Genomic DNA, 16,035 nt, shown 5'->3' with positions numbered 1-16,035 from the left:
TATCTCAACAATATCTCTTACTCACAATTCTTTCATCATCCCGATCCAAACCTTTCTTCTTTCTATCCCAAAATAAACTTAAACAGCCCCCGCAACCTTATACTTAGGGGGGCTCTAGTTTTAATTAGGCCACCCCACCTCATAACGTCTCTTTTCTTTTCCAGGGGTGAATTTGCCGCTGCCTCACGTTTTTTTCGGTAAAGATGGACACCTGTTGTCCCCATCTGGTTAAGACATCGATGAGCAGGTTATGGTTGTTTGCTGTAATGCTCTGGCTTAAGTCTAGATATCTGCGAAGATTTCTTTTTGTTTAAGGATTTTTGGTCCCCTAATAACTGCCGGCCCAAGATGAGGGTTTTTCAATTAATAGTCAAGAGCTGGAATGTGGAGCCAAATTCGTGTCCGTCTCGAAACCGCCGCATTACAGAGGAATAAGAGGACAAGAGAAAACTCGGGTTTTCCCAATGTCAGAGACCCAGGACTACCACCGCAATACTAATGGGGAGACTATAACCTTGAAAAGATTTCTGTCGGAGCCTGTCGCTTCCAGGGCATGAACCAAACGATGAGTACAACCACCGAGTTAAAGCATATAACAAAGCTAATTCTACGCATTCCCTCGCCCGCAGAATCCATCTGCAACCACTAAAATACCTTCCGGCCGGCAAAAAACTTCGGCTACTCTTACAAGGACTGTCAGAATTTTATACAACTTAAAGATATCATGACTGTTATTGAGATGCACGACTCTGTAATTCTTTCCTTTTCCTACACTGAAAACTCTCTACTCACCCGCCGGTTTTAGCTTAAAGCCAGCCACCATCTTCAGACTTAACGTCGCACTATCTTAATAGTCGGTAGCCCTTGCCCCTGGTAAACATGTATGATCCTGGGTGATTCGTTCTTTTAAGTCTAATACTGCGGGTAATGGAGTCGCCAATGACTAGGGTTTTCCAATTTGTCAGAGCTAATGTGGAAGCCTTCGGACGTCTCAGACCCCGTCACGGGAGGAGTAGAGACAAGAGAAAACTCGGCTCAGACTCCGACTCGCTACTTAATGGAAAACCGTTTTGAAAGTTTCTGTCGTGCTGAATGAGCGACACCAGTGAGCATTCCTACCAGCTTCCCTCCAGAAGCCAATGAGAAAGTTGTCCGGCTGCGGGACTGTGCGGAGGGATATTTATACTAAACTTTATCGTATTCTGGTGGCCAAGAAACTCTGTTTCTTCCTTCCACCACTGAAATACCCTTGCCTAACGATTGCGTCAGAAGCTGGGCTTGTAGCACAGCTATCCTCGCCGTAAGGCGATCGTTCTCCTGTATATTATGAGTACAGCGACTGCAATTAAAAGACATCATGTTAATGTTACTACTTAGCTTCGGCTGTTGAAAGTYCTGACGAACCATGTCCAGATAAAGCGRCRGGAGTGAAAAAGTTGAATGAGGGAAAAAAGTTGTGATGGAAAAACTAAAAATATAAACGGTAATTAAAAAGTWAAAAGAAAAAAACGTAAAGTTGTCAGCTAGCAAAGTAAGGTTGGCAACAAAACGCACAGCAACAAAACGCACAGCAACACGTCTGCAAATTCAAGAGGAAGTGACGTCAACCCAAGTCCAGTTCGTTACACGTTACTCGTGGTTGAGAGAGGTCTTAGTGCCAGCTTCGCTTTGTGGTGGTAAATAGATGGCTATGAATCTGTACCCATTGGATGCAGTGATCACAATACAGTGGCTAAGCCAAAGTTCCAACAGCTGGGCCTAAAATAGTCATACAAAATATTTTGCTGTGACTCTTATGTGGATGAGGTTAAAAATATTTGTTGATCTGATGTGATTAATGTGGAGCATCCAGACGCTGCACTTGATGAATTTATGAAATTTCTTCTTCCAATTATTGATAAACATGCACCTGTTAAGAAACTGTCTCTTAGAACTGTTAAGATTCCATGGATTTATGAGGAATTGAACAACTGTATGGTTGAAAGTGTTGGGGCAAAAGGTGTGGCTAATCTGACTGGCTGATTTACTGCAAATTGAGAAATTATGTGACTAAACTCAACAAAAAGAAGAAACTATATTATGAAGCCAAGATAAATGATATAAAGAATGATGAAGAAAAAAAACTTTGGAGTACTTTAAAATAAATGATGGGCAGAAACACATTCAACTCAATCTTTCATCGAATCAGATGGCTTATTCATCACAAAACCATATGATGTTGCCAATTATTTTAATGATTACTCAATTGGCGAAGTGGGCAAACTTAGGCAGGAAATGCCAACAATGAAAAGTGAGCCATCATATTCGTGCATAAAAAACAAATAATGAAAGAAAAGCATTGCAAGTTTGAATTTGGTAAAGTTAGTGTGGGAGAGGTGGAAAATATATTGTTATCGATCACACAGCTCTGACACACACGCTTACCCCACCAGACATGCCACCAGGGGTCTTTTCACAGTCCCCCAATCCAGAACAAATTCAAGAAAGCGTACAGTATTATATTGAGACATTATTGCATGGAACTCCGTTCCATCTCATATTGCTCAAATAAACAACAAACCTGGTTTTAAAAAACAGATTAATCAATACCTCACGGGACAACGCTTCTCCCCTATTTGACGTAGATAGTTTGTGTGTATACATTGATATGTAAGCTACTTGTGCCTTTTTTAAAAAGTATGTAGTTTGTTCTTGCCTATTAATGTTCTGTATTATGTCATGTTTCATGTTTTGTGTGGACCCCAGGAAGCGGAGCTGCTGCTTTTGCAACAGCTAATAGGGATCCTAATAAAATACCAAATACCATTGGTGCAGCTGGCTTCCGGGTTAAGCAAGCAGTTTGTCAAGAAGCAGTGCAGCACGGCAGGGTTGTGTTTCAGAGGACGCATAGCTCTCGAACTTCACCTCTACGTAGGGGCGATGCAGCGATGCAACAAGACTGTAACTACCAATTGGATATTCCAGAAATTGGGGAGAAAAAGGGGGTAAAAGTACAACAAATAATAATAATTTAAAAAAGATGACTTAAAGGTCGAAACCGAATCTGCGTCTCTCACGTGGATAGGCAAACCATTCCATAAAAAGTTTGCTCTGTAAGAGAAAGCCCTGAATCCAGCTATTTGCTTAGGGACAATAAGGAGGTCTGCATCTTGTGACCGTAGCGTACGTATAAGTATGTACGACAGGACCAAATCGGAGCGATAGGTAGGAGCAAGCCCATGTAATACATTGTAGGTTAGCAGTAAAACTTTTAAATCAGCCCTAGCGCACTGGAGTAATATAATCACATTTGTGGGTTCTAGTCAAGATTATAGCATCCGTGTTTAGCACTAACTAAAGTTTATTTAGTGCTTTATCTGGGTAGCCGGAGAGTAGAGAATTGCAGTAGTCTAATCTAAAAGTGACAAAGCATGGATTAGCTTTTCTGCATCATTTTTTGACCAAATGTTCTGATTTTTGCAAAGTTACAAAGATGGAAAAAAAGCTGTCCTTGAAATATTCGTCAATATGATATGTTCGTCAAAAGAGAGACCAGGGTCCAGAATACCACCGAGGTCCTTCACAGTTTTATTTGAGACGACAGTACAACCATCAAGATTAATTGTCACATGCAACTACAGATCTCATTGTTTCTTGGGACCTAGAACTAGCATCTCTGTTTTGTCCGAGTTTAAAAGTAAAACATTTGCTGCCATCCACTTCCATATGTTTGAAACACAGGCTTCCAGGTTAGGCAATTTCAGGGCTTCACCATGTTTCATCAAAATGTATATCTGTGTGTCATCTGCATAGCAGTGAAAGTTGAAATTGTGTTTTCGAATGACATCACCAAGAGGTAGAATATATAGTGAAAACAATAGTGGTCCTAAAACGGAACCTTGAGGAACATCGAAACTTACAATTCATTTGTCAGAGGACAAACCATCCACAGAGACAATCCGACTGATAACATCTAAACCAGGCAATAGCGTACAGTATTATATTGAGACATTATTGCATGGAACTCCGTTCCATCTCATATTGCTCAAATAAACAACAAACCTGGTTTTAAAAGTTATTGCCTGGTTTAGATGTGAATCCTACACATCCAGGAGATAGGGAGCCATTTATTATGTTCAACATAGGAGGGCCAAGCACAGGAAATAGCTCTTTCAGTGGTTTAGTTGGAATAGGGTCCAGTATGCAGCTTGAAGGTTTAGAGGCCATGACTATTTCCATCAATGTGTCAAGAGATAGAAGATTAAAAAACTTGAGTGTCTCCATTGATCCTAGGTCCTGGCAGTTCTGTGCAGACTCAGGACAATTGAGTTTTGGGGAAATAAGCAGATTCAAAGAGGTGTCTGAAATTTGATTTCTTATGATCATGATTTTTTCATCGAAGAAATTCATAAATTCATCACTGCAGAAGTGAAAGCCATCCTCTCTTGGGGAATGCTACTTTTTAGTTAGCTTTGTGACAGTATAAAAAATAAATGTTGGATTGTTATTATTCTCCTCAATTATGTTGAAAAAATAGGATGATTGAGCAACAGTGAGGGTTCTTCGATATTGCACGGTACTGTCTTTCCAAGCTCGTCGGAAGACTTCCAGTTTGGGGGAGTGCCATTTCCGTTCAAATTTTCTGGAAGCTTGCTTCAGGGCTCAGGTATTTTCTGTAAACCAGGGAGTTAGTTTCTTGTGAGAAATGTTTTTTTTATGGGTGTGACTGCATCTAGGGTATTAAGCAAGGTTACATTTCATCCTCAGTTAGGTGATTAACCGATTTTTGTACTCCAATGTCCTTGGGTAGGTGGAGGGAGCCTTGAAGGGCATCTAGGAATCTTTGGGTTGTCAGAGAATTTATAGCACGGCTTTTGATGGTCCTTGGTTGGGGTCTGAGCAGATTGTTTGTTGCGATTGCAAACATAATATAATGGTGGTCTGATAGTCCAGGATTATGAGGAAAAACATTTAGAAACCCAATATTGTTTCCACGGGACAAAACTAGATCCAGGGTATGACTGTGGCAATTACAGTGGGGCAAAAAAGTATTTAGTCAGCCACCAATTGTGCAAGTTCTCCCACTTAAAAAGATGAGAGAGGCCTGTAATTTTCATCATAGGTACACTTCAACTATGACAGACAAAATGAGAAAAGAAATTCCAGAAAATCACATTGTAGGATTTTTTATGAATTTATTTGCAAATTATGGTGGAAAATAAGTATTTGGTCACCTACAAACAAGCAAGATTTCTGGCTCTCACAGACCGTAACTTCTTCTTTAAGAGGCTCCTCTGTCCTCCACTCGTTACCTGTATTAATGGCACCTGTTTGAACTTGTTATCATATAAAAGACACCTGTCCACAACCTCAAACAGTCACCACTCCCAAACTCCACTATGGCCAAGACCAAAGAGCTGTCAAAGGACACCAGAAACAAAATTGTAGACCTGCACCAGGCTGGGAAGACTGAATCTGCAATAGGTAAGCAGCTTGGTTTGAAGAATCAACTGTGGGACATATTATAGAAATGGAAGACATACAAGACCACTAATCTCCCTTGATCTGGGCTCCACACAAGATCTCACCCCGTGGGTCAAAATGATCACAAGAACGGTGAGCAAAAATCCCAGAACCACACGGGGGGACCTAGTGAATGACCTGCAGAGAGCTGGACCAAAGGAACAAAGCCTACCATCAGTAACACACTACACCGCCAGGGGCTCAAATCCTGCAGTGCCAGACGTGCCCCGTGCTTAAGCAGTACATGTCCAGGCCCGTCTGAAGTTTGCTAGAGAGCATTTGGATGATCCAGAAGAAGATTTGGAGAATGTCATATGGTCAGATGAAACCAAAACAGAACTATTTGGTAAAAACTCAACTCGTCGTGTTTGGAGGACAAGAAATGCTGAGTTGCATCCAAAGAACACCATACCTACTGTGAAGCATGGGGGTGGAAACATCATGCTTTGGGGCTGTTTTGCTGCAAAGGGACCAGGACGACTGATCCGTGTAAAGAAAGAATGAATGGGGCCATGTATCGTGAGATTTTGAGTGAAAACCTCCTTCCATCAGCAAGGGCATTGAAGATGAAACGTGGCTGGGTCTTTCAGCATGACAATGATCCCAAACACACCCGCCGGGCAACGAAGGAGTGGATTCGTAAGAAGCATTTCAAGGTCCTGGAGTGGCCTAGCCAGTCTCCAGAGCTCAACCCCATAGAAAATCTTTGGAGGGAGTTGAAAGTCCGTGTTGCCCAGCAACAGCCCCAAAACATCACTGCTCTAGAGGAGATCTGCATGGAGGAATGGGCCAAAATACCAGCAACAGTGTGTGAACCTTGTGAAGACTTACAGAAAACGTTGACCTCTGTCATTGTCAACACAGGGTATATAACAAAGTATTGAGATAAACTTTTGTTATTGACCAAATACTTATTTTCCACCATAATTTGCAAATAAATTCATAAAAAATCCTACAATGTGATTTTCTGGATTTTTTTTCTCTCATTTTGTCTGTCATAGTTGAAGTGTACCTATGATGAAAATTACAGGCCTCTCTCATCTTTTTAAGTGGGAYAACTTGCACAATTGGTGGCTGACTAAATACTTTTTTGCCCCACTGTAGGTCCAGAGACATGTTGGACAAAATTTGATGATGGCTTCGAAAGCCTTTTGGAGTGGGTCTGTGGACTTTTCCATGTGAATATTAAAGTCACCAAAAATGTGAATATTATCTGCCGTGAATACAAGGTCCGATAGGAATTCAGGGAACTCCATGAGGAACACTGTATACAGCTCAGGATGCCTGTAAACAGTAGCTATAAAAAGTGATTGAGTAGGCTGCATTGATTTCATGACTAGACGCTCAAAAGATGAAAACAGTCATTTTTGTGGGGGATATTTGCTGTCGTAAATGTTAGCAACACCTCCGCCTCTGTCTATGGTCACTAGTGTAACCAGGAGGAGAGGCCTCATTTAACACAGTAAATTCATCAGGCTTGAGCCATGTTTCAGTCAGGCCAATCACATCAAGATTATGATCAGTGATTAGTTCATTGACTATGACAGCCTTGGAAGTGAGAGATCTAACATTAAGCAACCCTATTTTGAGAGTTTGGGAAACCCTGCCCGTCGAGGGTACTGTTGAGGCTACTGTAGACCTTCATTGCAAAACAATGTGTTTCAATAAGTTATTTGGTGACCTGGATATATTTAGTATATATTTATTTTTAAAGGGTTATGGTTTATTTTTATGAAATTCGCCTTCCTACTCCGAGGAGCCTAGAAACCACCACATAGAAACCATTTTTTTATCTAAGGGTACTGCTTTTATTATACAAGTTTTTCCTCTTGCTTCTTTCTAGCATTTAGTTTGTAACAGCACAGGTTTCTATTACCCTTGTTGTTTGCCAGTCCGACCTCTGCAACAATACAGTAAAAACAATTTTTATCTCTCCCTGCCATAGAGTTAACGGTGTCGGACATCAGCTACCCATTATTCTGACCAGGCAAAATCAAAATCATTACGGATCATAGCATCTCACGTCGACAACATCCGGTGAAATTGCAGAGCGAGAAATTCACATTACAGAAATCGTAATATTAAACATTTATGAAAATACAAGTGTCATACATCGTTTAAAAGCTTAACTTCTTGTTAATCCAGCCGCGTTGTCCGATTTCAAAACGGCTTTACGGTGAAAGCACACCATGCGATTATATGAGGACAGCGCCCGCACACAAAAGCATTACATACATTTTCCAACCAAGCAGAGGCATCACGAAAGTCAGAAATAGCGATAAAATAAAACACTTACCTTTGAAGATCTTCATCTTTAAAGGTAAGTGTTTTATTGCAATCACAAGGGTCCCAGTTACATAACAAATGGTCCTTTTGTTCGATAAAGTCCTTCTTTATATCCCAAAGAAGTCTGTTTCATTGGCGTGCTAGACTCAGTAATCCACCGGTTTCCCTAGTTCAAAATGCATACAAATAAATCCCGTTCCCAATAAACCTCTTCCAAACATATTCCTAATCAATCCTCAGGTACCTTAATATGTAAATAAATGATAAAATTGAAGACGGAGACTACTGGAGAACATTAGCAGAGATAAATAACGAAGTACGCGCACTCACCAGAACGCGCAACAAACACTACAGCCAAAATGGGAGCCACTTACTAAAACTACAAATTCTAGCTAATTTTTCAAAAAACAAGCCTGAAACTCTTTCTAAAGACTGTTGACATCTAGTGGAAGCCCTAGGAACTGCAATCTGGGAGGTATTCCTTTTATATTCCCATTGACAGCCATAGTAATCAAGGGTGAGCTAAAAAAAAAATCGGGATGGATTGTCCTCGGGTTTTCACCTGCCATATAAGTTCTGTTATACTCACAGACATTATTTTAACAGTTTTGGAAACTTTTGTTTTCTATCCAATACTACCAATTATATGCATATCCAAGCTTCTGGGCCTGAGTAACAGGCAGTTTATTTTGAGCACCTCATTCATCCAAGCTTCCGAATACTGCCCCCTAGCACGAAGAAGTTAACATCCCATCCAAAAAACAGCACCGACACAGGGCAGTATCACTGCCCTGGTGAATTGGGATATTWTTTATACCAGAGGAAAGAGTGCCTCCTACTGTCCCTCCAACACCACTTCCAGTAGCATCTGGTCTCCCATCCAGGGACTGACCAGGACCAACCCTGCTTAGCTTCAGAAGCAAGGCAGCAGTGGGATGCAGGGTGGTATGCTGCTGGACATAACCAGGCAAGATCATGCAGGAACATCATTCATATATATACATACATGTCAATGCAAACAGCTAAAACTAATTAAAAGGGAGTTAGCTGTCATTTCAGAGTTTGATGTGACTGGGTTAGCTTTTGTTTGCTGTTGTTTGCTGAAATCCACATTACACTCTGTGGTAGGGAGAGCACCCTCAAGGTTCTTTGCCTTCACTGGGTAGGATTATCTCATCCAAAGAAACAAAAGGTTCTTTAGAAATTGGGTGGTCAAAAGACGTGCTGATTGGCTGAAAGCTGTGGTGTATCAGACTGTATACCATGGGTATGACAAAATAACAATTTGTACTTTCTAATTAAGTTGGTAATCAGTTTATAAAAGCAATAAGGCACCTCTGGGGTCTGTACAATATGTGATGTAATATATCACATATACTAGAAAGCAGAATTACTTTCATATTGTTTCCTGAAATGCAGTGTATGATATACCATTTTGTAGCTCTGAGTCTCTACATTTATCCCATGTAAAAAACAGAAATTCAAATGTTGCTACATAAGATATAATCCAGGTGGTGAGTCACATATGGCCAAACCCCCGTTGCGTCATGCCTAAGAACAGCCCTTAGCCATGGTATATTGGCCATATACCACACCGCCTTGTGCCTTATTGTTTAAATATAGAACCCCAAAGAAAACATTTTTTCTAAGTGTACTGCTGAAAAGAGAAGGCTCTAATCTGTCTGTAGTTAAGCTACCAAAATGTTCTGTTTTTTTAATAGGCCATATATATGGATAACATGGGTTCAGGGTAGGCCTGTCACAACATTGAATTTTAAGGAGACATCAAGTGCCATGGCACAAATGTTTTTTCATGCTCTGAAGTAGAGAATATCCAGAGACCAAAAAGCTGAACCGATAAACACATTTTTGATTTGCAGGAGGGGTAAATTGGATTGAATCAAATGATTTACCGCCCATTTAGGGCGGGGTACCACTAGTGCTATATGTAATAGCCTATGATGTATGGATTCCAAGAGAAACTGTGATATTGAATTATTGTTTTGTACCGACAGCCTTTTTTTWAATTTTTTTTAAAACTTTTGTAGAAAGTTTCCCTACTGTTCTTTACTTCTACCATTGTAATGATAAGATAACCTATCATACAGTTATTTTTCTCTGTCTGCTCAAAGGACTAGCATTTGCTGTTTGTTTCTCTGCAGGTCACCTCTCTCCATGGAAGACCTCCAAACAGGTAAAACACCCCTGTGTGTGTGTGTGTGTGTGTGTGTGTGTGTGTGTGTGTGTGTGTGTGTGTGTGGTGTGTGTGTGTGTGTGTGTGTGTGTGTGTGTGTGTGTGTGTGTGTGTGTGTGTGTGTGTGTGTGTGTGTGTGTGTGTGTGTGTGTGTGTGTGTGTGTGTGTGTGTGTGTCCTGTCTCTGTCTCTGTCTGTCTCTATATGTCTCTCTCTGTCTCTCTCTCTCCCCCTGCTTGCTTAAGGGACTCTTCTCCAGGTGCATCTGTCTGAGGTGATGGCTTTGTTATGGAAGGTTTGGGAATCGCTTCCATTTAATTGGTTGTAGAATTCAACGGCTCTTTTCTGGATTTTGATAATTAGCGGGTATCGGCCTAATTCTTCTCTGCATGCATTATTTGGTGTTTTACGTTGTACACTGGATATTTTTGCAGAATTCTGCATTGAGTCTCAATTTGGTGATTGTCCCATTTTGTGAATTCTTGGTTGGTGAGCAGACCCCAGACCTTACAACCATAAAAGGCAATGGGTTCTATAACTGATTCTAATTGATATATTGAAATATATGTTCCTTTTGATGGCATAGAAGGCCCTTCTTGCCTTGTATCAGATCGTTCACAGCTTTGTGGAAGTTACCTGTGGCGCTGATGTTTAGTCCGAGGTATGTATAGTTTTTTGTGTGTCTAGAATTTGTGGTTCTGGCATCTGGAACTTTTTTGGATCACAATTATTTTGTCTTACTGAGATTTACTGTCAATCAATCAATCAAATGTACAGTTGAAGTCTGAAGTTTACATACACCTTAGCCAAATACATTTAAACTCAGTTTTTCACAATTCCTGACATTTAATCCTAGTAAAAATGTCCTGTCTTCGGTCAGTTAGGATCCCCACTTTATTTTAAGAATGCGAAATAGAGACAATGAAATATTTCAGCTTTTATTTCTTTCATCACATTCCCAGTGGGTCAGAAACTAACATACACTTAATTAGTATTTGGTAGTATTGTCTTTAAATTGTTTAACTTGGGTCAAACGTTTTGGGTAGCCTTCCACAAGCTTCCCACAATAAGTTGGGTGAATTTTGGCCCATTCCTCCTAACAGAGCTGGTGTAACGGAGTCAGGTTTGTAGGCCTCCTTGCTCGCACATGCTTTTCAGTTTTGCCCACAAATGTTCTACATGATTGAGGTCAGGGCTTTGTGATGGCCAATCCAATACCTTGACTTTGTTGTCCTTAAGCCATTTTGCCACAACTTTGGAAGTATGCTTAAGGTCATTGTCCATTCAGAAGACCCATTTGTGACCAAGCTTTAACTTCCTGACTGATATCTTGAGATGTTGCTTCAATATATCCACATAATTTTCCTTTCCTCATGATGTCATCTATTTTGTGAAGTGCACCAGTCCCTCCTGCAGCAAATCAACCCCACAATATGATGCTGCCACCCCTGTGCTTCACAGTTGGGATGGTGTCCTTCGGCTTGCAAGTCTCTCCCTTTTTCCTCCTAACATAACAATGGACATTATGGCCAAACAGTTATATTTTTGTTTCATCAGACCAGAGGACATTTCTCCAAAAAGTACGATCTTTGTCCCCATGTGCAGTTGCAAACCGTAGTCTGGCTTTTTTTATGGCGGTTTTAGAGCAGTGGCTTCTTCCTTACTGAGTGGCCTTTCAGGTTATGTCGATATAGGACTCGTTTCACTATGGATATAGTTACTTTTGTACCAGTTTCCTCCAGCATCTTCACAAGGTCCTTTGCTGTTGTTCTGGGATTGATTTGCACTTTTCGCACCAAAGTACATTCATCTCTAGGAGACAAAATGCGTCTCTTTCCTGAGCGGTATGATGGCTGCGTGGTCCCATGGTGTTTATACATTCGTACTATTGTTTGTACAGATGAACATGGTACCTTCAAGCGTTTGGAAATTGCTCCCAAGGATGAACCAGACTTGTGGAGGTCTACAATTTTTTGGTCTTTGGTCTTGGCTGATTTATTTTGATTTTCCAATGATGTCAAGCAAAGAGGCACTGAGTTTGAAGGTAGGCCTTGAAATACATCCACAGGTACACCTCCAAATGACTCAAATTATGTCAATCAGAAGCTTCTAAAGCCATGACATCATTTTCTGGAATTTTTCAATCTGTTTAAAGGCACAGTCAACTAATTGTATGTAAACTTCTGACCCATTGGAATTGTGATACAGTGAATTATAAGTGAAATAATATGTCTGTAAACAATTTTGGGAAAAATTACTTGTGTCATGCACAAAGTAGATGTCCTAACCGACTTGGCAAAACTATAGTTTGTTAACAAGAAATGTGTAGATTGGTTGAAAAACAAGTTTTAATGACTCCAACCTAAGTGTATGTAAACTTCTGACTTCAACTGTATTTATAAAGCCCTTTTTACATCAGCCGATGTCACAAACTGCTATACAGAAACCCAGCCTAAAACCCCAAACAGCAAGCAATGCAGATGTAGAAGCACGGTGGCTCCCTAGAAAGGCAGACACCTAGGAAGAAACCTACAGAGGAACCAGGCTCTGAGGGGTGGCCCGTCCTCTTCTGGCTGTGCCAGGTGGAGATTATAACAGTACATGGCCATGTTCAAACGTTCATAGATGACCAGCAGGATCAAATAATAATAATCACATTGGTTGTAGAGAGTGCAACAGAGGGTGCAACAGGTCAACACCTCAGGAGTAAATGTCAGTTGGCTTTTCATAGCCGAGCATTCAGAGTTCGAGACAGCAGGTGCGGTAGAGAAAGAGAGTTGAAAACAGCAGGTCTGGGACAAGGTAGCATGTCTGGTGAACAGGTCAGGGTTCCGTAGCCCCAGGCAGAACAGTTGAAACTGACCAGGTGGACTGGGGACAGCAAGGAGTCATCAGGCCAGATAGTCCTGAGGCATGGTCCCAGGGCTCAGGTCCTCCGGGAGGGGAGGGAGAGAGAGAGAGAATTAGAGGGAGCATACTTAAATTCACACATGACTCCAGATAAGACAGGATAATTACACCAGATAAACTATAAACTATTGCAGCATAGATACTGGAGGCTGAGACAGGAGGGGTCGGGAGACACTGTGGCCCCATCCAATAATACCCTGGGACAGGGCCAACCAGTCAGGATATGACATCACCCACTTTGCCAAAGCACAGCCCCTATACCACTAGAGGGATATCCACAAACCACCAATTTACTACACTGAGACAAGGCTATAGTCCACGAAGATCTCACCCACTGCACGAACCCGAACTGTCAGGGTCCAGGTCTGACAGAATATGTGCAGAAGATCTAGGTGCTGCTGTAGGCCCTCCTTGGTTGGGTACAGAAGCACAAGATTGTCAGAAAACAGTAGACATTTTGACTTCAGATTCTAGTACGGTGAGGCCGGGTGCTGCAGACTGTTCTAGTGCCCTCGCCAATTTGTTTATATATATGTTGAAGAGGGTGGGCCTTAAGCTGCATCCCTGTCTCACCCCACATAACTGTGGAAAGAAATGTGTGTGTTTTTTGCAAATTTTAACCCCACACTTGTTGACACCACCCAATAAAGGAGTGGTTTCTGCAGGTGGTGACCACCAGACCACTTCCTCTCAAATCTTCCTATGCTCCTGGCTGATGTTTTGGTCCACTTTTGAATGCTGGCGGTGCTTTTCACTCTAGTGGTGGCTGAGAGGACCGCGCAGTCATACAACTCCACACAACGTGGTTCTCAGGTTTCAGGTAGGTGCAGCTCAATCCAGGGACTGGCACATTCAATGGTGAGGCTGGGCAAGAAGGCTTGGCTGTGTCTTGAGCTCGTAGTTGTCCAGAGCATGGGAGGAGCGCTTATACCAGGAAGACAGGCAGTACACTCAGGCAAACGTGGAGGAGGCCGTAGGAGAGGCAACAAATATCGGACTTCCGTCACGTCAGGAACCTCATCGTTTGCTTCACCTTATTGGGTTAGGTCCTGGCGATCCCCCTTTTGGTTGTGTGCAACGGAAGGAAGAGCACTGCCCAGAGGACCCCGCCTGCAAAATGACCTCTCCAGCAGGCCAGCAAATGTGCCATGGTGCACCTGGCGCTCAAAAGTCAAAATACAGAATCTACCATGAGGGGGCGTATGGCAAGGAGCACCGACGTCCTGACTTTTAGGTGACGCGTGACCAGATGAAAGCAGCGGGCTTCCACACTGAGCACATTTAGAGCACATGTGAACAGACGTGACAGAGTCTGGAGACGCCAGTGGCCTGCTGTGAGGTCATCCTTTTGCAGGTGTGGCTCGCTGGCAAGCGTGCTGTGTTCCTCGTGGGCTATGCTAACCCTGGGCGCTTGAGGCGTAGCGCTGAGGGTCACCGCATGCTCGCTTGGTTGTTGCCCATGCCTCTCCTTCATACGCTGAGGGGCCGGAGTTGCCTTGCCTACCGCACTCTCCGCGACTTCATCCCTGATTGTGAGCCTAGAGCACTCCTCCGCTCTCCCACTACCGGTCCCATGGGTAGCTCCGTACACTGTACCCTTTGCAGAAAGCCTCCCACAGTGATGTTTCACCTCCATGTTCTCACGGTTGGGATGGTATTCTTGGGGTTGTACTCACCTTCTTCTTCTTCCAAACACGGCGAGTGAAGTTTGACCGAAGCTCTATTTTGTGTCTCATCAGACCAAATGCCCTTCTCCCTTCCTCCTCTGGATCATCCAGATGGTCATTGCAAACTTCAGACGGGCCTGGACATGCGCTGGCTTGAGCAGGGGGACCTTGCGTGCGCTGCAGGATTTTAATCCTATGAGGCTAATGGTTTCTTTGAGACCGTGGTCCCCATCTCTGCTCAGGTTCGTGACCTCAGGATCCTGCACGGAGTCCTTGCGGCTATTCTCCCTCACTCTTGCGATCATGATCATTGCATGCCCACGAGGTGAGATCTTGCATGGCCCAGACCGAGGGTGATTGACCGCATCTTGAACTTCTTCCATTTTCTAATAATTGCGCCACAGTTGTTGCCTTCTCTCACCAAGCTGCTTGCCTATTGTCCTGTAGCCCATCCCAGCCTTGTGCAGGTCTACAATCTTATCCCTGATGTCCTTACACAGCTCTCTGGTCTTGGCCATTGTGGAGAGGTTGGAGTCTGTTTGATTGAGTGTGTGGACAGGTGTCTTTATACAGGTAACGAGTTCAAACAGGTGCAGTTAATACAGGTAATGAGTGGAGAACAGGAGTGCTTCTTAAAGAAAACTAACAGGTCTGTGAGAGCCGGAATTCTTACTGGTTGGTAGGTGATCAAATACTTATGTCATGCAATAAAATGCAAATTAATTACTTAAAAATCATACAATGTGATTTTCTGGATTTTTTGTTTTAGATTCCGTCTCTCACAGTTGAAGTGTACCTATGATAAGAATTACAGACCTCTACATGCTTTGTAAGTAGGAAAACCTGCAAAATCGGCAGTGTATCAAATACTTGTTCTCCCCACTGTACATGATCAAATACAAATCTTAGAATCAACTATTAAAGACTACCAGAACCCACTGGATGCTGAATGAACTACAGGACAAAATACAAACTCTCCAACCCAAGTCCTGTGGTGTTGATGGTATCCTAAATGAAATGATAAAATATACAGACCACAAATTCCAAATGACTATACTTATACTCTTTAACATAATCCTTAGCTCTGGCATCTTTCCAATATTTGGAAAAAAGGACTGATCACCCCAATCCACAAAAGTGGAGACAAATTTGACCCAAATAACAGGGATATGTATCAACAGAAACCTTAGGAAAATCCCCTGCATTATCATTAACAGCAGACTCACCCATTTCCTCAGTGAAAACAATGCACTGTACTGAGCAAATGTTAAAATTGGCTTTTTACCAAATTACCATACGACAGACCATTTATTCACCCTAATTGACAAAGCAAAAAACCACACAACAAAGTGTTTTCAGGCTTTGTTGTTCAAAAAAGCTTTTCACTCAATTTGGCATGAGGGTCTGCTATACACATTGATAGAAAGTGGTGTTGGGGGAAAACATACAACATAAAATCCATGTACACAACAACAAC

The 16,035-nt window shown here is 42.2% G+C and overlaps 2 protein-coding genes across 2 annotated transcripts in view; both read left to right on the top strand.

Moving 5' to 3' along the window:
• The window catches only part of LOC111973858 (transcription initiation factor TFIID subunit 4-like), a 747,250-nt gene that overhangs the window by 588,338 nt on the left and 142,877 nt on the right, over positions 1-16,035 (top strand). The window lies entirely within an intron of this gene.
• LOC111973855 (membrane-associated guanylate kinase, WW and PDZ domain-containing protein 2-like) overlaps positions 9,953-16,035 on the top strand; it is a 91,649-nt gene continuing 85,566 nt past the window's right edge. The window contains exon 1 of the mRNA XM_024001288.2: positions 9,953-9,982. The gene's annotated coding sequence lies outside the window, so the exon portion shown is untranslated. The remainder of the gene's footprint in view (positions 9,983-16,035) is intronic.

Source organism: Salvelinus sp. IW2-2015, linkage group LG15 (genome assembly GCF_002910315.2).
Source record: "Salvelinus sp. IW2-2015 linkage group LG15, ASM291031v2, whole genome shotgun sequence".
NCBI classification, from domain to species: Eukaryota; Metazoa; Chordata; class Actinopteri; order Salmoniformes; family Salmonidae; genus Salvelinus; species Salvelinus sp. IW2-2015.
This window is presented reverse-complemented; position numbering and strand designations above follow the sequence as displayed.